Source organism: Diabrotica virgifera, chromosome 3, assembly GCF_917563875.1.
Source record: "Diabrotica virgifera virgifera chromosome 3, PGI_DIABVI_V3a".
Taxonomy (NCBI): domain Eukaryota; kingdom Metazoa; phylum Arthropoda; class Insecta; order Coleoptera; family Chrysomelidae; genus Diabrotica; species Diabrotica virgifera.
This window is the reverse complement of record NC_065445.1, coordinates 70,378,586-70,384,585: the sequence shown is the minus strand read 5'-3', so window position 1 is coordinate 70,384,585 and position 6,000 is coordinate 70,378,586.

Genomic DNA, 6,000 nt, shown 5'->3' with positions numbered 1-6,000 from the left:
CAACAACTGATTCTAGTTGCATGCTACTGAATCGAAAAAATAGAGGAGGTATATACAGTGAGAACGTTTGAGTTGGAATAAATTCATTATCTCGAGAATCGGCGAATTTGGAGGGAAATTCCGTGACAGGTTGATTTTTATTTTTAAATTACGACTTGCTGGAATATATATCATATCAGTGACGTCATCCATCTGGGCGTGATGATGTAATCAATGATTTTTTTAAATGGGAGTAGGGGTTGTGTGATAGCTCATTTGATAAGTTATTTAATTCTCTATTCAGTAATATAAACGATAACCTAATTATTTATACAGGGTGGTGAACAATTATTTTTTTTATTAAATTAATTGGCACAAAAAGAAGGATGTAAGCAATTTATTTAATTCAAAATAAATTTTACTGCTGCCAGAAGACATGTAAAAATGTTTATTTTACAAATTAAAATTAAGCTTTTCGCTTAAATTCAATGTTCAAACTGCTAAGAGACAGATGGGTGGCAGTTTTAACATTGAATTTAAGCGAAAATAAGATTTATTTGTCAAATAAACATTTCTTTCCGTTTTCTGACAACACTAAAATGTATTTTGAATTAAATGAATTACATACATTCTGATTTTTGTCGCAATTAAGTTAATTCAAAATTAATATTTTTGGACACCCTGTATAAATAATTATGATAACGTTTATATTACTGAATAGAGAATTAAATAACATTTCAAACTAGCTATCACACAACCCCTACTCTCATTTAAAAAAATCATGGATTACTTAATCACGCCCAGATGGATGACGTCACTAGTATAATATATATACCAAAAACTTATAATTAAAAAATAAAAATCGACCTGTCTCGGAATTCGACCAAATAAAAATCGACCAACTCAAACGTCCTCACTGTATATAAAAATATATAGGGTGAGGCAGATAACTGGCCTATTAGAAATATCTCGAGAACTAAAGGCAACAGAATCATGAAAATTGGAATAAAGGGGTTTTGAAGGATGATCTATTAAATGAAAATATTTTCATCTCTTTGTAACTTCCGGTTATACCGGAAGTTGCTTATAACTTCGTTTTTTTAAATGGGACATCCTGTATATTTTTACATTTTTGGATTCTCTTCGATGCTTTTTTTCTTAAAATATGAGGTTTTGTAATATTATACAGAGTATTTTAAAAGATAATTACGTTTTTTTATTAATTTCGTAGCAACATTAATACCCTGTAGAATTGTAGTAGTTTGACATCTAAAACTCTACTTTCATTCAAATGATTTTTAATATACTCTACTATTGTTAAGAATCATTAGTATAGCTAAATTTTTAATTTTAGTATACAGGGTTGGTCGAAACTCGGAATGAGTATTTTCTGAGTTTTCTTAAATAGAACACCCTATATTTTTGTATTGTAGTGAAATGATATTTTATAGTACTTTTTTATTTCTTAAGCATTCCCTATACCTAACTGCTTTAATTTGTGAGTTATTGGTAATTCAACCTAAACATTAATTGCAACAAAAAATACGTAAAATTTTATTAGGTTGGCCGTGAAAATACTCAATCACAAATAATTTTTCAGAAATAAATACATATTAATCCAGACTGGTCCTTAAAATTACCAATAATGGTTTAGCTTTCAAAATACCTACGTAGTTAAGATTGTTGGTGCGATTAACAATTAAGCACAAATTAAAGCAGTTAGGTATAGGGAATGCTTAAGAAATAAAAAAGTACCATAAAATATCATTTCATTACAATACTAAAATACAGGGTGTTCCATTTAAGAAAACTCAGAAAATACTCATTCCGAGTTTCGACCAACCCTGTATACTAAAATTAAAAATTTAGCTATACTAATGATTCTCAACAATAGTAGAGTATATTAAAAATCATTTGAACGTAAGTAGAATTTTAGATGTCAAACTACTACAATTGTACAGGGTGTTAATTTTGCTACAAAATTAATAAAAAAACGTAATTATCTTTTAAAATACCCTGTATAATATTACAAAACCTCATATTTTAAGAAAGAAGACATCGAAGAGAATCCAAAAATGTAAAAATATACAGGGTGTCCCATTTAAAAAAACGAAGTTAGAAGCAGTTCCGGTATAACCGGAAGTTGCAAAGAGATGAAAATATGTTCATTTAATAGATCATCCTTTAAAACCCCTTTTTTCCAATTTTCATGATTCTGTTGCCTTTAGTTCTCGAGATATTTCTAATAGGCCCTTTATTTGCCTCGCCCTGTATATGATTGCATTGCAGAGGCTATGGTAAAAACGGAATCAAACTTTTCTTCTCCAAATAATATGCTTAAGTTGATCTTTGCCTCAATGTGAAGTTTAAATATAAATTTGGTTTTTATGTGCTTGCCTGAGCATTCGATGGACATGCTTAATGGACATATTATTCAATGGGTTCGATTAGTGATGAAAAATAATTTTACCAGACGGCTTCATCATATAAATTCGACAAAAAATCAATTTACAGATAGAATTAGGCAAAAGTTGACCAAAGCAATACATTTTAAAAGTCAGTAGTGTTGTCTTTATTATATTATTCTTTTTTAATGTTTTTTTTTCACATAAAATTTATGAAACACATTTTACCTTTTTTTTTGGCTTTTATTGTTCATAATAATATAACTCTATCTTGACATACTCTTTCTGAGACACCTACATACTATGGAGCTGCTTCATGTAGATTTGAAACTTCAGATTCTGTAGCAGGGAACCTGAAATGGTCAAGCATATTTTGCATGACTGAAGTGACTCCAAAACATGTGATACCCACCCAGGCGCGGATACAGAGGGGGTCAACGGGGCTATGGACCCCCCTATTGTATTTAGTCTATAAGCATTTTTCTATTATTTATTATTTTTTTCTGCCAACTCTTATTTTCAAACGATCAGTAAGTAAGTCTGGACCCCCCTATTATGAATTTCTAGATCCGTGCCTGCCCACCCACTAATAGATCTGCACAAGCTGGTACAGGGTTCCATAAATAATTCTGGAATGGCTATCATCAATAAATGGAAGATGTACAATAAGCCAATTGGGTGTAATACGGGCGGTTGAGAATAGGTGGCTCATGAAAAAAAAAAATACATTCACATCCCGCTGTAACAAAGAAAGGCTGATCTGTAGTCACCGTTTTTTGCAATTAGACAAAAAAAATACAAAAAAAGTTGCACAAGAAAAATCTTTTATTTTAATAAATAACTTTTATACATATCTATTCATATCACAAAAACATATACAAAAATTCGTGATAATATAATTCTCTTATGGCTAAGATATCCTAAAAAGTATTTAAAAATTTAAGTAACACCCATAATTCTTTTATCTTTTTACACATTCGTAATAATCAATTGGAAGTTTTCTAGAGTTACATTTATTATATACGTTTATAAAATTAATGTTCCCAGGAAAAATATGCTCAACGACATCAATTTTGAATATTTTTAACAGAAACTGTCCCTACTATCTGTCAAAATATTATTTTAGAACAGTCTGCAAAATTTTTACGATATGAAAGATGATTGGGAAGAAGAAACTAGACATGTCATTAATTTATCTATGTAAAAGTGGCTTTTGACACGGTAGGAAGGAATGGTTGTATTAAGCTGCATATGACGGATCATACAGTGCGGTGGAATAAGTGTTGCCCCCCCCCTGTTAATTTGTTTATTTTAAGAATATAAGCAAAACGCTCGGACAGGTCGATTTTTAAACTAACCATAGTATATTATAGCATCAACGTTTCGAACTTTACGCGATCCCTCTTCAGGTGATAGCCATAACTTTGACTTTTTTAAGTCGGAAAGTACACCATGTGACATCTCATTTAAAAGCTCTTAAAATACTGATTTCAAAAATGTATAACACTTTAATCCTGTTTGAGAGCGTAGGCGCAAAATTTCGATCGAATTCTTTCTAAATGCAGTCATTTTTTTCGAATCCTGAAAAAACTAATAAATATTTTTGAAAATTTAAACGCAGAATGAAATATTACAGTATTCTCGATGGTCCAAAGACCCTGAGAACTCATATAATGTTTATTTTAATAAGTCACAGTGGTGAAAAAAAAGAGAAAATTTAGTGTGATTTTTATTTCAAATATATCATTTAAAAGAAACTTTTTGTTTATTCTAAGGGACTGTCAGCCCTCAGTAATAATCTAATCTTTCATTCTGCGTTTAAATTTTTCAAAAATACTTATTAGTTTTCTCAGGATTCGAAAAAAATAAATGCATTTAAAAAGAGTTCAACCGAAATTTTACGCCTACGCTCTCAAAAAGGATTAAAGTATTATACATTTTTGTAATCAGTATTTCAAAAGCTGTTAAATGAGGTGTCACATGATGTACTTTACCATTTAAAAAAAATCAAAGTTATGCTTGTCACCTGAAGAGGGATCGCGTAAAGTTCGAAACGTTGATGCTATAATATACTATGATTAGTTTAAAAATCGACCTGTCCGAGCGTTTTGCTTATATTCTTAAAATAAAAAAGTTTACGGGGGGGGGGGGGGGTTACACTTATTCCACCGCACTGTATAAAAGGAATAGTCTGAAGAGTTCAACTGAAAAATATGTGTACTTCTTTTTGACGGCTAAATATGGAAGAATATAATTTTTTTTTACTTTTATATAATATGATGTCCATTTATTAGGAGAACCAACATTAAACAATAGCTTGATTTGTGGCTGATACAGTTATCAAGAGGTGAATATCTTCTGAAGGATCCTTATAAACATAAATTTATGTAGGTAACAATACTATTTCTTACTCTAATCAGCATAAAATAGAACTGATAAATCAAACAAACTAAAAGTTGGGACACGGCAGATTGGAATCATCAGCTCTAATATTATATTTTTCTCAGAAGACAACAGTGTAGAGAACGTGAAAAGTCAGTGGTTTAAACGAAGACACAAATCTAATGGCGAAGACTTAAAAGGATGTCCTTATTAACTCGTAGTGACTGTGTATCTCTATTTAAAGTCGTTGAGTGTAGTATAGTTCTGCAAACAAACTAAGAGTCATTATTCAGTTTAACGGGGTATTAGGTTAAAAATATGTACTTAAATAAACAAGGGATCATTCCATAAAGCAGGTAGATCCCATATTGACAGAAACACCTTGAAGAATAGCACCCCGCTAAGCTGAATATTAATGACTTTCTTAGTTTGCTTGCAGAACTTTTCAGTTTATAATATAATATTTACTGTTCTTATCTTAGATCTTTAGAGATGTCCTCATTTACGTTATATAATGGAAATACTACTGAGTTAAATTTTATATTATGTACAAAATCATTTTATAATTTCTAGTTTGATAAACCATTTTGGAATTTAGCTGGATATTACGTAAAATAACAAATTTGAAATAATCCTGTTGTTTTATTTGGAATGACGATGAACTTTTCTATGTGCGAAATACAAATTAAAATGGCATATTTTGGAAATGGCTATAATGGAAAATTAAAAGTAATACATACTTAAATTTTATCCAAGAATTTGTTTGGCACTTCTATATGTTTTCGAATTAAGATAGAGCTTGAAATATTGAATTGACACGTAGAAATAGAGTAAAAAAATTGCTATAAAAATGGTGCAATTTCACCAAACAAAATAGAAAAAAAAAATGAACTGTAAAAATTAGAGAGCTGTTGGACAAGTTGAATCGTTTCGAAATAATTAAAGAATTGGTCAGCTTGTTGAAAATAAACGACAATTAAAAAATTAATCTTTTATTTCACCTCCCGGGTTCAGGATTATTTTTAAGATATATTTTTTGAAGCCAAACTTCTTGTGGCTAAATGAAAAAAAAAGTAAAACGATTCATAATTTGGTCCTCATCGTCTGAGTAGCGTTAATTATTGCATATTAGCGCCATCTATTGGTAAAGTTTTTTAATGAAATAGGCAGTTTATTGTATTTTCAAAACAATTGCATATTAGCGCCATCTATTGGTAAAGTTTTTTAATGAAAT